The sequence below is a fragment of the Microtus pennsylvanicus genome, chromosome 1, assembly GCF_037038515.1.
Source record: "Microtus pennsylvanicus isolate mMicPen1 chromosome 1, mMicPen1.hap1, whole genome shotgun sequence".
NCBI lineage: Eukaryota > Metazoa > Chordata > Mammalia > Rodentia > Cricetidae > Microtus > Microtus pennsylvanicus.
Genome location: NC_134579.1, coordinates 168,337,370 through 168,354,423, shown reverse-complemented (window position 1 = coordinate 168,354,423; position 17,054 = coordinate 168,337,370). Strand labels below are relative to the sequence as shown.

Genomic DNA, 17,054 nt, shown 5'->3' with positions numbered 1-17,054 from the left:
TTCTAGATGGGACTGTCATGTAAATTTTTCTTCTATATTCGTTTTATCCATCCATGTTATCTTTGAAACGAGGTATCTGCTGATGCCTAAAACTGCCAAGCTGCCTTGTTTAAAGTCAACACTGTGGCTTTGGGTTTATGGCTGTAGATTCATAGACTCTTTGTTAGTTAACTCCATCTTTTTAATAAATCCTGAAAAAGAAATTGTGCAGTAGTGAGCCAGTAGCTCCAGCCCCAAATGGGCTTTCAGTTTTCCCCTTGGTCCAGTTGCTGGAGTGTTGTGTGGGGAAGGCGCACTGCTTCACAGTCTGTTAGGGATTGGGCATCCGGTGTTGTGCAATTTTGCGGTATGGGGGGGGGGGAGAAAGTATTAAATTTCCTTCCTATGCCAGAAAAGGGTGAGGATGCTTGAAATGCTCTATATCAGAGGACGGAATCATTCCCTTGAAAATAGAAAACTCTCCGCCATGACCTTTAAGTCAGACCAACTGGCCTAACCTCTGTGGAAGTGTTCCGGAGGAAGCCAGTGTCTCATGTAAATGTTACCTTCAGTCAGATGTCCTTGTGGCCCTGAAGTACCCTTCTCTGCTTATCAGGAGCCAAGTTAAAGTTCCCCAGGCAGAGAGTCACAGTGTCACACAGCTCAGTGGTATTGATCCCCAATGGGTTAGCCTCCAGAGGGGTCATAGACTGTGGCACCTTCAGGGTTTGGGCAGGACAGCATGACTCAGGAGCCATAGAGGTGGGCCCCCATGGTGGGTCTCCTGCGTGTCTGCAGTGAGTTCCTGATTCCAATGCCCACCTGCAGGAGGACAATACATGAGTTTCTAATTCTTTTCCCTGTGGTCACCACCTCTTCCACCCCTCATTTTGAGTCATCTTTGTTAACTCTGCACCTTTTCAGGCAGTACAAAAATTCTGTTTTGTACATGTGGAAAGAGGATGCTTTGGATGGGAATGAAATTTTCTATGGGGGTGTTTTAAACTATGAGCCAGGAAGAAAGATAGTAAAAATTCATACTGTAAAAGTGTAAGAGCCACAGCAAAGATAGAAAAAAGTTTCTTTTCCTTCCCACTTCAGATTCCTCAACTCAGAATTCACACATTCTGCATAAATCCTTCAACCAGTTTTATTGTTCTTTAAGGTATTTTACTAAAACAGAACTTTTATTCAGACAGCTAAAGGCAAGTAACAAACTATGCTCCCTGATACTGACAGGCCGTAGGCAGTTACACACAAGCTCGAGGTCTCCTATCTCACCCTTCAAACTTCAAAGGGGAATGCGAAGTGGGCATGGGCATCGTCAGAATCAGCACCTGGACTTGCCAGGGGTGCTGGCCCCAGGTCCTGAGGGCATCTTGGGCCTAGCATGCCACAGGCTGGTAGTAGAGGCTGCATTAGCGGACCTGCAGAAGGAAGGGATTGTGGGAAACAGGCCATTGCAATGAGCTGTCTTGGAGCAGGTTTTATGGCCATGCCTGCAGCTCAGTGCTTGGTGGGCTGAGGAGGAAGATCTGGAGTTCCATGCCAGCTTACTCTGTTGTGTAAAAGAGTGAGACTTTATCTTGAGAAGGAAAAGAAAAGACAGCCTGGTTTGACAAAGACAGGAGAATTGAGGCAAATTTGGGCTGAGGCTTGGAGAGAGATTTGTTTTGGTTTTTCTTTTTCTTTGAATTAGGGTCTCACTCTATAGCCAGACTTGCCCTTGACCCAGGCTGATCATGGGGTTCAGCCTCCTGAACGCTTCAGTGGCAGATGCGAGCCATCTTACTGAGCTGAAATATTCATTCCCCATGTACCCCAGCATGGCTGACTTGTAGAGATCCCGAGAAGGGGTGTGTGTAAGCTTAAGCATTTGGTGGTGCATTCATGATTCCTGTCCTTTAACCTTCCTGTCCCTAGAAATTAAGATCTTATGCTGGCTTCCTTTGGTGGCAGACCATGGCAGTTGCAGGCATGTGTCTGTAACTGTAGCAGCTATGTCAATGAAGACAATTTGTGGGCCATTTGTCCTCCACGAGCGGGCACTGCATGGTGGTGTCTCGTGGTGGTTCACATATAGAAAGTGTTTGGTTCTGTTTTAATCTTCATCTTTCTTTTTTTCTTACAGTGTTTGGAAAGAACAGGATGCTGATCTAGACGTGGAAAAAGTAAGTTGGCAAGTTCTGTGCTGAAGGCTAATGTCTCGTGAGTTAGAAAGCATTTCTCGGTGGAATCCTATAATCGCAATTGAATCATAGGGGATTGTTTTGTTTTATATGTATGTATGTATTCTTTTTGAGATGATCTCAGGTACCCCGTGCTTGCCTCAAACTCACCTGAGGATGACGTTGAACTCACGATTCTCCTGTCTTTACCTCCAAGTGCTGGGATTGCAGGCATGCCTCACTTATCCATAGGTTTTAAAGATAGAAGTTGACTTGGAGATAAAGTCTTTGGAACACGAAATGTAAAGAAAACCCTAGTTCACGTCAGTTTGGACAATGATAAAAACAAACGTTTTAGCTCTAAGTTAGGTCTCCTTTCCCTAAGTCAAATGGAACAGTCCCAGGATGGAGAGTGCTGTCTTCAGACTAGTTAAGCACCCCCCATCCCCCACCGTTAGTCCCTTCCTTGTCACCTTTTTCTCTATGTGCACATGGTTAATGCTTAATATGCCCTAGTTGTGCCTTTGAATTGTGGCCGCTGTGTAATAGGTCATTCTTTCACTCAGTTAACTTTGTGTGTGTGTGTGTGTGCGCCCTGGGTGGTAGATATACTGAACTCAGGTGAGCCAGACAAGGATGTGACACAGAGCTACTTCAGCAATTGCATCACCCTGTCACGGGGCTACACTGGATCACTTCTGGAAGCCTGGGAAGGGCGAGCTATCCACAAAGCAGTTGGTGGGCTGTGTGAGCAACCACACCTTCAATCTTTCTCCAAGCGTGGCTGTGTCTTTTCTGGACTCTCTTCTCTCTTGAATGGATGTAAGTCCTACTGGCTACTCTTGGGGCGTCCATTTCTGCTCAGCCACATGGCCTGGAGTGTAATTTCCATCAGTTCTTATTTTTCACCTTCCTGGCTCCTCAGGCTGCCACTGCTTCGTCATCATCAGAAGTGATCTAGAGTTAGTTCTCCTTTTGAATATCAGTATAGGGACGTTCTCCCTGACCTAGAGCCCCTTGGGACTTGGGTGATGGTATTTTTCTTTGAAGTTAAGAAGCATCGAGCTAGAGCAGTGGTTCTCAACCTGTTGGGTCTCGACTCCTTTGGGGGTATTTACGTAACGATTCATAACAGTAGTAAAGTTATAGTTATAAAGTTGCAACATAATTTTATGGTTGGGAGTCATTACAACATGAGGAACTGCTTAAAGGGTCGCAGAATGAGGAAGGTTGAGAACCACTGATCTATCTGGAGCAATCATTGAAGCATTGATCTGGAGCAGTCTTGACCCTCTGTCTTATGCAGGCCTTTGGCCGCTGCAGAATTTACTTCCATGGTCTACTTCATTCATGAGCTTTTCGGCTCACACACATATGAGGGTCTTAGGGAAATCAAGGGCTCTAGTGGAGCCCAGGCAGAGGAAGTCTTTGAAAGTCTCTGCACTGGGGTCTGAGGACAGGAGCTAAAAAGACTCTCCCTATGGAAGGCCAGTGTGCTGTCACCTTCAGCAGTCAGGCCAAGCTCCCAGCAGTCTGGCACCTCTGGGTGCCCAAAGACACCTCAGGAGACATGTGGTATTGTCCAAGCTGTGAGATTTCCCTGCTCTCTCAGCTCAGTAGAGTGAATCAGACAGGACTTGACCCCGTGGATAGTAACTACAGGAAGTTTCTCCAGGTCCCTTATCCCAGGCAGACGGCAGGGCTTGGTATGTGGGGTCAAGTGCCGGGTGAAGGCGTTAACTTTGTCTCAGGTCTTTAACTTTCCGTAAGACCTTAGGCTAATTGTTGCTCTTGTGACGCCATTTCTCCCCAGCACTGACGTGGTCCCATCTGGACACAGTGTTGTATATCTTTAATCCTAGCACGCAGAGGCGGGGGGCAGAAGCAGGTGGATCTCAGAGTTCTGGGCTAAACAGTGTTACACGGTGTGACGTACGTACGTAAGCATGTACGCACGCATGCCGGCTTACTCCCTCTCCCTTTCTCTCCTTCACCCTACCCCACAAAAACAAAAAGAGTTGTTCCTTTTTCAGAACTTAGTAAAATTATTTATGTTTTGAATTTAGAAACACAAACCATATGTATTTTTAACGTTTTTATGTAGGTATTGTACCAAAATGGGAAATGTGCTATTGTTCACGGGACTACAGCATTCTCGGTAAAATCCAGTAGGGAGAAGCAGCTCCTGGAAGGCCAGGCTTTGCTGACTAACTTTCCTGTGGGCTTTCCACACACTGGGGATCGCAGAATCGGGTGCAGAGTGAGTGATAAAGTGAATTCTAGCTGTCTCCAAAAGGCTCTGCCTGCACCCCCAGTCAGGCACCTAATGACTTGAAAATCACTTAATGCCTTAAATAAGTTCACCCTTTGCAAAAAAAATAAAAATAAAGAAAACCCTTAATTCAGATTCTTTTCCAGTCACTGTGAGAGGGCAGGGCGATTGAGCGCGGTGTACCGGCTCTTCCTGTTGCCGATTTTTATGCATGCCGGAGTCAGTCTGGTACAGGGACTCCTCCATTGTAGATACAAATGATTCCTGATAACCGCGTGAGCAGAGAAAAGCCACTGACATAATAGTGTTTGTCAAATGGATATTTTGGCTTTTTCTAGTTGTGGATTTTTTGTGAGGACAACAGAACTCTGTATGGGAAGTGAAGTTTATTGTAAATGCTGAAGCACATACATAAATCAATATCAGAATGACTTGATGGCACTAGCTGTGTGCTTTGTGCATAGTTTCCTGACCTGTAGTGCATACCCATGGGGAGGGACATGGCCCCCACTGTGAGCTGGTCAGGTGCTATGATTATATCAGGAATTTAGAACCACCTTTTCCCCATAGTGCACTTTACCTTGGAATGGATTTGTACGCCTTCTTCTAGAACATTTTTTGAGTAAGATGTGTAAGGAAGCAGTGTCATTTTTCCAAAGAGGTATTCCATGACACCCCCCCTACCCACCCAAGTTTATGGCAGATCGCCATGGGTGTCTTCAAACCTGCCTTTGCAGCTATGTAGTTACCGTAGGAGCTGTATTCCTTGTTGAACTGTAGGCTTTGTCAGGCCAGAATCATGATCTGTGCTAAGCTTGATGCCTAGGCCAGAGCAGACCCTTCAAAAATGTTAGCTGCAGGCACAGATGAATGAATGGCAGCCAAATGAAAGGGTAGCAAGAGCCAGTGGAAGCCATTTTGGTGTGTGGTGAATTACTGAAAGCGGTCCTGTCAAACACCCTAGAGACAGGACTTCATTTGTGGAAGTCATGCTTGCTAATAGCATTGTATGGAGATAAGATAACGATTCGTTGGCTTTCTCTCCAGAAGAATGCAGCGTCAAGCAGACAAATGAATAGATAATTCTCAAGAATAATGTAATCCGGGTAATCAGAGCAGATCCGGAAATAAAAGAAGTCTCTAGCAAATTGAAAATATCAGAGTAGTTTTGTTGTTTGCGCTGGTTCTTCTGGCCATCTGGGGATACTCTTCTGAGTGGATTCTGTACATTTACTGCTTTAAGTATCCAAAGTGTGTCTTCTGAAAATGAAGTTATATGCACCTGAATTTTGAAAGAAAAACTCACTTTTTGTATAAAAGTCTGGTTAAATTGTTTCATTCTATTTAGTAACTGAAAACCTGATTTAAATGGATTTGATTAAAATAACACCTAGTTCAGTCATAGCTGCTTTCCAGGCAGCAGGTTGAGTTCCTTGTACCCTGGATGACCTTCTAGGACAGTGCTCCCCCTGCCACTTTGGTATCTCAGGAAGGTCATGAAGTCTGTGCTGTCCTTCCAGCCATTCACCGCAGCTGGAAAGCTGCACTCAAGACCACAAGGACGGCTGCCTGTCCCACAGGCACCGTGGCCTTCCGAAACAAGAGTGCCCTTCAAAAGCCAAGTACCCAGGAAAGTTCCCCTGGAGGGTTGCTGCCCTTGATCCTGGTGAGACGCGTTGCTCTGCGCATCCAGGGCTGCGCTGCTTTTCAATATTTCTTTGTTTTAATTTTAACTCCCAAGGGAAATGAAACAAACAAAACAACCCCTCACCAAAACCTGGGTTTTTATAGTGGAACTACTAGTCCTGTGGGGAAAGAAATCAACTAGTTCCAAATAGTTAAGTTTTTGAAAGTGGAGGCTGTGCCTGGAGTCATGCTGGTGTGAAGCCGTGCGTGTGTGATTGCTGTACAGCTGGTCCAGGGGTGAAAGGTCACCATGGCTTTCTTCAGTTTGAACATAGGATTTCTGTACAGCTGGTCCAGGGGTGAAAGGTCAACATGGCTTTCTTCAGTTTGAACATAGGATTTCTGTACAGCTGGTCCAGGGGTGAAAGGTCACCATGGCTTTCTTCAGTTTGAACATAGGATTTCTGTACAGCTGGTCCAGGGGTGAAAGGTCAACATGGCTTTCTTCAGTTTGAACATAGGATTTCTTGCGCTCTGATACTAAGCCAGGGCTCCTGTGGATCATCCAGAGGTTTCAAATGCTAGTTTTAGGCTAACAAGTCAGCCTCCAGTGCCAATGGGTACCAGGCCCCTGTGTGTGGTGGTTGCTTTAGGGAGGTGGGAGAGGGAAGAGGAACTCCAGCATAGTCCCCGGCCTTTTGAGAAGCTATCACTTCTTCAGAAGTGAAGCAACCCCATGCTTGTCCTGCCTGCCCATTGGTGGAGCTTGGAGAGGGAAGGTCCCGTGTGTGTGTACCGTGTCCGTTAGCTCTCTGACGCACGTGTTTAGGGCTACCTGACCCAGGGAACTGTAGGATGTCGGGCTTGCTTACATTCTCTCTGCCTCTGACCCCACGCTCACAGGTGGGTTGACCCATTCTGCTAGCAGTAGGGCCAGGGACAGATCCCACCCCAGTGTGCCACTGAAGGTCGCATTTCACACAGCCCACCCTCCTGCCTGCTGGGCTCGGGGAAGAAGAATGGCTTTGAGTTGGGGGCAGAAGGAGACTAAGTTTTGAATGAAGGAGCATGCGTAGAGTACTGTTTTAGACGCAAAGGCAGTTCTTTTTAGTCCTGGGCCAAACATAGTAGTTATATGCATCACTCTTAATAGCCGACCAACTTTCTCTTCCATAAATCTCTGGATTGTAAAAGTGCTACTGTCTAAGAAGAAAAAAACATACCCTCCGCCAGCACAAACTTTCCAAGATAATAAACAGCCCCTCTTTCTAGACATTATAAACCCAGGCAAATATTGATCATAATCGGAAGAGAAGAGCTGCAAATCAAATGTTCCCATTATAATCCATGGAAAGAGGAGCAATTTGAGATCAGTTGTCAGCCCTGATAGGAACGTTTTATCCATTCATTCTCTCACCATTCACACACACCAGTGGGTCAGCCTCTGGCATGGGTCAATGTTGTTATACCTGGTTATGCCATTTTGCCTCTGAGGAAAATGAAGCTCAACAGAAGAGAAGTGATTTGCCCAAGGACTGTTACCTAGGAAGTGGCCAGACCCCAAGGCTCTACGTAGCCCTGGTCACTCTTCTCTTTCCCTCTGCTGGATGCCCTGAAGCTGAGCAGAAGACAACCGCACAATTTAACTGGCAATGCTCAGCTCATCGTTGATCTTCTCTTCACTAAATTTAAAGGAATTTTCTCCCTTATTTGTGGTAATTATATATATATTAATCAGGAACACTGAAAAATCCCTAAACTTCCCATTTAAAGCTGACCCGGTCCTGTTTGGTGGTCCCCTGGGGCAGCAAAAGGGTGACTTGGGGAATAGCTTGCTGCAGGCAGTAAGTAGGTACGGGAAGCCTGCTGGGTGCTCGTCTCTTCCTGCTGCTGAGGGATCATTTTATTAATTTCCCCACCTCAGTAGCAGTCATCCTTCCAGAAGATGGAGTGAGATGTAGACCCAGTGGGGGAAATATTGTCCTCGTTACAGCAGAGAGTCACAAGCCCTCACCTGCTCGGTTCGATTTTTTTTTTTTAATTTAACATGGATACCTTCCCCAGGAGCTGTGAATCACCGTATTATTTGTTCTGCTGCAGCCAGGACTACATGGTAGAGGCTGGCATATTTGGTTGTCTGCCTTGCACGTGAAGGTATGATTATTAATAAAATCCATATGAGGGGTGGTTTAAAAGATGTAGTTGTCACGCCCTTAGACTGTGTTTGTGAGGCTGATTATGCCCTCGCCGTAACATGCATTCAAAGTCATATTGTGCCTAAAAGAAGGTCGTTGGTGCTCACTTTTGACCCACAGCCAATTTTTATTTAAGCAGTAAACCTTTTTTGTTTGTTGTGGATGCTGTTACAAATTGCTGCAAATGTGGTAGCTTGGAATGACATATTTATTCTCTCATGGTTTTAGAGTCCAGAAGTTCAGTATCAAGGTTGTCAGCAGGCTTATGCCACCTCTATTTGTCTTCTGGTAGCTTCCAGTGTCCTTTGGCTGTGGCCTGTCCGCATTGTTTCTGCCTCCGTCTTTGTGTGTTCTTCTGCCATCTCCTCGCCTGCATCTTTCTGCAAATGTTAGACCAGTGGGAGCCAAGCTGCATGCTTGCTTAACTAACCACTAGGTAATACCACCAGTTTGCCCTGCTGGTGGAAGACAATCCTTCTTAAGCATTTCCTTTTTTCTTGCTGTTAGAAGTTTTGGTTCCTGGTCAGTGGCCAGATGGGGTCAGCTTAGGATCCAGAGGAGAAATCGATTAGTGGGTTGGGCCATACTCAGAGGATGGTCCTAGCAGGTAGTGAACAGGAGGCAGTTCAAATAATGTGGTAAAGCTTGCCATGAGGGAGCCTCTTCAGTAGGTGTTATCTAGACAGATGCTTGGCCGCAGAATTCTCTGGCTGAGTATATCATGGGGCCAAGAGGAGGCAGGAGGCGTAAAGCCAATGCGCGGAGCGTATAGTCACCCACTGAATAAAGAAGGCCAAGGTAGGAGCTTGGAAGCCTCAGTCTGATGTCACGGTCACAGAACTGATGCCATTCTGAGTGTCCTTGGCCCATATCCTCTCACATCCTGGGAGGGAGTGGCCGACAGAGCTGGTGAACACGATGAGTTGTCTAGCCGAGCGGATTGCAGGGTGTGAGGCAGGAAGACTGTTAAAGTTGAAAGGAGATTTAGCTCTTTAAACACATGGGCTTGTGTGAATCTTTTGGATCAGTTTTGGCTATTATTTTAACTTGCTGAAACATTTTGAAATCTCTGCTCACTCCCTCTCCCCCCTTCTTTTCAGCTGTGTATTTATTATTCATGAGTTCTTGAAGGACAACGTGATGAAAATGTTGACTGAGGAACAATGTGCAAAATGCTGTCCTAAGATGTTGCTCTCCTGGGATGCTGGTGCCCTGGGGTGTCATCATTTAGTCTCTCCTCAGTCCACCAAGCTGAATCATCAGTTGGCCGGATTTCCCATGATGCTTAGATAGGCCTCTGGGTGACTGCCCCTTTGCTGACACCCAGGGGTGCTATGCCCGTCATATAGCACCTCATAGTTATTTGACAATGCCCTGTCTTGTGACTCTGATAAGGGAAGGGAGACTTGGTAGGGTTCTCGGTTAGCCACTGTGCTGAGAGGTTCTTCATTGGGGTCATGGTGTTAAATTCTGAGCCTATTTCCTGTCACGTATTCAAGTGTTAGGTAGGTGGCATCTTAATTACAGTTTCTGTTACTGTGACCAAACACCATGATCTAAGCAACTTAGGGAGGAAAGGGCTTATTGGGCTTCGTCGTCCACAGCCCTGTTCATCACTGAAGGAAGTCAGGATGGGAACTCAAAAAGGGCAGAAACTTGGAGGCAGGGACTGAGATAAAGGCCATGGAGTGGCGCTGCTTACTGGCTTGCTCCTTGTGGTTTGCTCAGCCTGCTTTCTTATAGAACCCACGACCTCCAGCCCAGAGATGGCCTCACCACATTGGCTGGGCTTTCCCCTATCAATCACTAATTAAGAAAATGCCTTGCAAGCTTGCCTACAACCTGATCTCATAGAGGCATTTTCTCGATTGAAGCTCACCCTCTCAAGCTGACATAAAACCAGCCAGGACAGGTGGTGAGGGTTTGTTTTTAAAGGAGGAGCTGGAATTCTCTGCTCAGATGTAGCAAGGAGAGAGAGAGAGAGAGAGAGAGAGAGAGAGAGAGAGAGAGAGAGAGAGAGAGAGAGGCAGGCAGGCAGGCAGGCAGGCAGGCAGGCAGGCAGGCAGGCAGGCAGACAGACAGATAGACAGACAGACATGGAGGGCCAGTCAGCAGCTTCGGACATCATCCTCAGAAATCCTTTCCACCTCCTTTAAGATAAAGTCTCACTAATCTGAAGTTTGCCCCTTAGGCCAGACTGAATGACCAGGAAGCCCCAGGGAGCCTTTGTGTCTGCCTCCCCAGTGCTGGGATTGCAAGAGTATACTAACACATCTGGCATTTTCATGTGGGTTCTGGAGGTCAAACACAGGTCTTCCTACTTTACCAGATATCACCCCCATCTCCCAGTATTTCTTCGAAGCCCTCAGCTCTCCCTAAGACCTGCCCTTATGGTCTGTGTAGTCTGGAGTCACACACCAGGGGAATATGGCTGCTTCTGGGAAGGTGTCTTGTGCAGTGTGCACTCAGTATTGAATATAGTCAGAATGTAAAGTGGAAGGGAAGAAGTGAGGATCTGGGTGTGCAGTCGTTAACAGGGATGGATCGACGGCTTTGCCTGTCTGCATCGTCCTCCAAATAAGAGCTGAAACAGTTGAGGTGGCCTCAGAGTTGCACTTGAGGTGGTCGAAGCAGTGGAAAGGCTGCAAAGGCTGCGTAGATCAGGGCCCCAAGTAAGGCCTGACCTCAGCTGACACCATGCAGTGCTGTCAGGTGACCACAGAGGCTGTGCTCAGTGTCCAAAAACAGAGTTTGGACTGCAGTAAGGGAGCCCCAGGTGGGAGCGGGGCCAGCGATGGCCCCCCTTCCCCTGTCATTGGGCAGAGCCTCACCCGGGGTTGACCAGCTTCCAGCTTTGATGGGTAGGAGAAGTCTTCCTTTCTGCTTGCTTTTCTTCTGTTGCTCCCTGTCAAGATTCCGTGTTGCATTAATTTAAAACAAGCAAACAGAACCTTTGTCTGGGGCTGATTTTGTTCATCTTTAGAAAAATACTATGGAAAGTAGACCTTCTAGACTGGTGAGAGAATAATCTGAAATGAATTAACTTCCATTTTGCTGATTAGATTGTTATCAGATGGGAGAAGCACATTTTCCCCTTTAGGAAAGAGCTGAACGTGCTCTTTCAAGTGTTGCTTATGGAAGAACAAGTGAAAGCAAATTTGATAATGAGAAAAGATTTGAATAGCCCTAGGGTATGGCAGGCAACTTAGCAGTGGTGGTGGTGGCCCTCTATGAGCTGTGCATCCAGGAGGCCTCACGGGTCAAATGTCAGAGCCCATCAACCACTAGAACAAAAACCCAGAATATTTTACTATAGTTCCTGTATTTAATTAATATTGGCTACTAGTGATTTTTACATTACTCTGTTTTTATAGTGGCCAAGGAAAAAAAATATAATTAGGTGTCTGTGTTTGTAGATCTTACTGTATCAGAGTTGTTTGGAGGGAAAAGTAAAAAGCTTCAGAGACAATCATTTCAAACCCAACAGAGCCAAATGTGTTGTCAGGAAAAAGGATTTGTTACCTATTTGGAAATGTAACTTTTTCTCACTTTGTCTCCGGAAGGTAAAACCCAATTCAGTGAGTACCTTGCACCTGTTTTCGTAAGGTTTTAGGCCACCGTCCTTACCCTTGTTCAACCCACAAACACCCGTTCGTTCAGTTCAGGTTTGACACAGCTCACGGCAGATTTCTGCTTCTTTTCCTGTCAGCCTGTCTCCGGACTTGTCACACTTGACAGTGTGGTTCACTCATGCGCAGAAACCACCCAGCTCAGGAGCTTTTCCCTAGCAGCCTCCCTTCCCTGCCCTCCTCCTCCACCTTGTGTTCTGCACTCTTCCCACTTCATGTGGCACTCAGGGTTCCCCCTGGAGCCTCCTGGCTCAGTCCTGCGCTCTACCCTAGACTTTGTCTCTAGATGCTGAGCTTTGTGTGCTTCCCAGCATCCCCCACTCTTCTTGCTTCAGGTCTCAGTGATTGGTGGAAATAGGCTCAATGGAGGAAAATGGAGATGTTGTGATCCGGATGGTGGGAACTATTTTGAAGAAGTAACAGACCACCTAGGACTAGTAGTTATGATTTATGTTATCATGTGATTTTTGTGACTGCTAAATAGGAAAATAAATTGGATGAATTTATTCGCTTTAAAAACTATTTATTGTGTGTGTGCACGCGCATTGGCGTGGAGGGGTTATAGGCCAGGTCTCTCCTCATAGCGTATGGGAACTAGGCATGAAACTCAGATTGTCAGGTCTACAGCAAGTGCCCTTACCCACCCCACCCTCTCACCAGCTCTCACTTGCTTTGAAAATAGTTTCTTTGAAAGACCTAATTTGGAGCTGGACATGTTACTTAGTGGTTAGGGCGCTCTCCTAGCATGTGCGAGGCCTTGGGCCAATCTCCACAAATAACCTGTGTAATGTTGTTTCCTGTACCATTTGCCTTTTCAAGACTCATCCGTGTCCCATGCCTGGAATTCATTTATCTTCCTACTGTCCCGCATGGTATCCATTGTATGAGTGTACCTCGGTTTTACTAATCCCTTCTCCTGTCAGTGGGTATCTGGGTCAGTTCTGCTTTTTCGCTGTTCTTCAACAGCATTACAGCTGCTGCCAGTCTGTTCGAGTGTGCACACTGCCACAGCTTCCCTGGGAGAGACGCCCCAGGGAAGGATTCCTGAGTCGTGGTGTACACGCACCCTTCTCTTGACTGGACAGTATGCCACGTTTGTTTCCCAAGTGTGGTCATACTGTTTGGCATGCCTGTGGAGGAGCAGTGACCTAGAGGAGGGGGTCTAGAGGAAAGATGGGAAGCCGCATTAGCTGAACATCGGAGAGGAAAGGGAAGGCCTTGGGCTCTGATGAAGTACAACTTCCTGTTCAGGAATGGAATAACCATGGGATAATGAAGAGGAGGACTTGGGTTTTAAATTGTCATTGGGGAATAGTGGCAAGCTACTTCATGGACAGAAGCCACATTGCCTTGAGGGAGCAGATTTCATCTTGCTAGGAGTGGACATGCCTAATTCCCTCCTCACTAGGTTCTCCCTGGCCAGTCCCTGTAGGGCACTGTCTGGGAGCAGATGCTGTCGGGTACTGACATGTGTGTTTCCATGTCAGACTGGCAGTTCCTCGGAGGCTAGGGAAGCTTTCCAAACAGACAGCCACGGAAGCCCACAGATATCAGATTGCCACAGAAGCACACAATATCAGACAGCCACGGAAGCACACAGACATCAGACAGCCACGGAAGCACACAGCCATCTTGGCAGTTCCCTTCCTCCAGTCACATTACAGTAGCTCGCCCTGCCAGCCTGCTTTGTGTGTCTCACGTCCAGCACACTTACACAAGGCTCTTCCACATCCTAGGTTTACCTGATGAAAAGTCGGGGCTGCTCACCCACCTGACCTGATGAGAAAACAAAACAAAACATCCCCTTAAAGCAAGATGTCTCTGACCAGATAAATAGCTGCTTACTCTGAACTATGACACAGTCCTTAGGGAGCGGAATGACTGCAAATTCTGACTACCCTGGTTTTGAAGCCAGAGGGGTATGTTTGCTTTTCAAAGAATTCCCACTTTTCCAAATGTAGTTCTGCGGATGGGCAACTTCTTTTGTTGCCATTACTGAAATGGAAAGTGGAGCATTGAACCATTAAAAGCTCGTGGCCTCTGGAGGCCGAGAAGGGCGGCTTTTTTTAACTTGTTATTTTTGGACCCTCTTCATTAATAACACTCATCAGATGCATTTGATTCCAGGCCAGGAGAGCACTGATGCTGGGATGGTCAAGATAAAAACATCCTGGCTTTTCATTATGTATTGACAAGTAGTATCGCCTGTTTGAAATTTTTGATGCCGAAATTTCCAATTTGAAGAAACACCATGGTGTTCTGTAACTAACATGTATATTGCCAAAAAAAAAAAAAAAAAAAAAAGGGAAGGAACCCTGATGGTCCCACAATTGAAGTTGCATCAGGTAAACTGTAAAGCTCCATGGAGTAAAGGAAAAAGTCTTAGTTAAGATGTTGATTGCCCAAATTACTAAGTAAGCTGGACAGATGTTTAAGTTGTTAAATAAGAAGGAAGCAGGGTAGGAAATCACTTGTGGACTATGAGTTTAACTTTGAAAACAAAATTTCTATGAGGGAAAAGACTACAGAAATCATACTGAAATACTAGCTGTTGTTTTGGGGTCTGAGATTATGGGATTTCCTCCTCTGTGTTTGCTAATGTGTTTATATAATTTTATAATAAAATTAATTAAACAGTGAGTTTAAGGGCAGGCAGTCTGGATTCCCGTTGCTGCTTTCTCCCTAACCAGCTGGTTGACCTTAGAGAAGCTTCTTTGCTTGGCACAGGCTGCCTCAGGAACTAAAAGACATTTCATCTACCCCATTCACAAGGCTGTGGCCAATTGGCCTTTCAGCGCCCCCTCTCTCCACTCTGGCTCCTGTTCTTCCCTGGTTCCCCTTCCCTGGTAAAACTAGCCTCACCCGGTCCACACCCAGAAGCCATGAGTGATGTCCTTTTATTGTATGGTTTCTATTCTGTCCTGTTGTGGCCCAGCTCTGATTACACCCTCTTGGGACTTCTTTTTTAGCACTGACAACTGATGATAATTTTAGAGAAGCAACTGATGAGTAAGAAAGAATCCTTGGCCTTCTATGCTGTGGTGGTTTGAATAAGAATGGCTCCCATAGGTTCATGTATTTGCATACTTATTCATCAAAGAGTGACACTATTTGAAAGGATTAAAAAGATTAGGAGGTGTGGCCTTGTTAGAGGAAGCATGTCACTGGGGGTGGGCTCTGAGGTTCCAAAAGCCCATACCATGTCCAGAGTCTCTCTTTCTGTCTATGGATCAGGATTTAGCTTTCAGCTGCTACTCCACTGCCATGTCTGCTTGCATGCCACCATGCTGCCCACAGTGATGGTAATGGGCTAAACTCTGAAACTGTAAGCAAGCCGCAATTAAATGTTTTCTTTTATAAGAGTTGCCTTGATCATGGTGTCTCTTTACAGCAACAGAGCAGTGACTAAGACGTATGACAAGGGGAAATTTAAACAACTGAACTTCCTAAAGCTGAAAATTTCAACTGTTTAAATATGTGTATTTTGACTGAAATTTGCTTATTAATTTGAGGGCATCTATGTTCGCTTCCTTTTTGGATCACATGACAGTCAGTTGCTAAGAGCCTTCCGATCTCAAGTTCAAAAATTACTCAGTAATTCCCTCGTGTATTGTGTTTTAAGCTTCAGCATCTTGAGATGTACAACTAATTAAAGTTACAGGAGGTGAGCAACAATGAGTTCTGGTCGCTTCCAGTTCCAGGCTCTGAGGCAGGCCTGTGTCACCTACAGATGGGTCGGTGGGAATCGCATCTTCATGTCCAAGGCCACAGTTCCTCACAGCCCGGATTTCATGGCCCTACACCAGCCCGCATTAGTATGAGGCCAACCACAGTGTAGGGATAGGAGCTGCAGACAGACCAGTCAGTCAGTTGGCACAGTCCCTGAGACTCTCGGATGCAGCGGATTCTAGCAGCCCCAGGCAGCTCTCCAGGAAGTAGACTTCGGGTTGTTGTGTTTTCTGGGGGGAAATGTTGTATCAACTGCGTGATGATTGCATTCCTCAGGAAAAGGATATGTAGCATCAGCTCATGTTCCACAGGCAGCGTTCTTCTGGCCGTCTCCCAGTTACCTGATAGACTGCACACATCCCTCTCCAGCTTCTAGTGTGGGCATAGTCCCTGGTGACTGGTGAAGACAGGCACATCTTGGGCCCACAGTATTCCCTCAGAAGGTTGTGATTGCTCTTTATTCTTCCTCCCCTCTAGGGTACGATGATGCATTCAACCCATCAGACAGCATGAGGATCTCTGTGACGAATTTTTACATGCTTCCATCATTGATATAATCGTCTTCTCTTTTTAAAAGGTTTCGTTAAGTCTATTGTTAGGATTGTAAAACTACCGAAGAGAGACAGGAGGGCTTTTCCCATTTTCAGAATTCAGACAGTTTTGTTAATTGCACAGCTTTACACGAGAAGTAATTAAGTGGGTTGGGAGACTATGTTATATGTATTTATAGTAACAGGCATGTCACATTTATCGTCACTGCACAGTCTACTTGATCGCATCATGTTGGGGCACTAAAAGACTGTGCCTGTTGGAAGTAGCTCCAGGGACTGTTCCTCGCAGAATCTTTGACCTAGCTGTAAATATGGCAGACCCAGGTGGGGAAAGGCCATGTATGCTGGCATTTACAAGGACTGTATACTTGAAAGGTTTTAAATGTGCTTTTTTGTTGAAGGGAGCTGCGGGTTGCATTCCTGCTGCCCTGCTCCCTGCCGCCTGGCTAGCTTATGCCCCGAAATAACACACAAACTGTATTCTTTTAAACACTGCCTGACCCATTATATCTAGCCTCTTCTAGGCTAATTCTCACGTATTAATTTAGCCTATTTCTAATAATCTGTGTAGCATCACTAGGTGCGCTTACCGGGAAAGATTCAGCATGTCTGACCTGGCAGCTTGCTTCATCGCGGCTGGCTCTGAGAGGAGCTGCATGATTTCTGAGCTCACTTCCTCTTCCTCCCAGTATTCTGTTCTGTTTACTCCACCTATCTAAATTCTGCCCTATCAGATGGGCCAAGGCAGTTTCTTTATTAGCCAATGACCTTCCTCTATCATTTTTTAAAAGGGGCATGGGGCGTGGTGGTATATACCTGTAATCCCATCACTGTGGAGGCTGAACAAGGATCTCAACTTTAAGGGCAGTTTAGACAAATATAGCAAGACCCTATCCAAAAAAGGT

General features: G+C 46.1%; 1 protein-coding gene across 3 annotated transcripts in view; it reads left to right on the top strand.

Annotated features, from left to right (window-relative positions):
* Fyn (FYN proto-oncogene, Src family tyrosine kinase) overlaps positions 1-17,054 on the top strand; it is a 203,793-nt gene that overhangs the window by 28,640 nt on the left and 158,099 nt on the right. For all 3 annotated transcript variants that reach the window (XM_075945335.1, XM_075945319.1, XM_075945327.1), the window contains exon 2: positions 2,111-2,150. The gene's annotated coding sequence lies outside the window, so the exon portion shown is untranslated. The remainder of the gene's footprint in view (positions 1-2,110; positions 2,151-17,054) is intronic.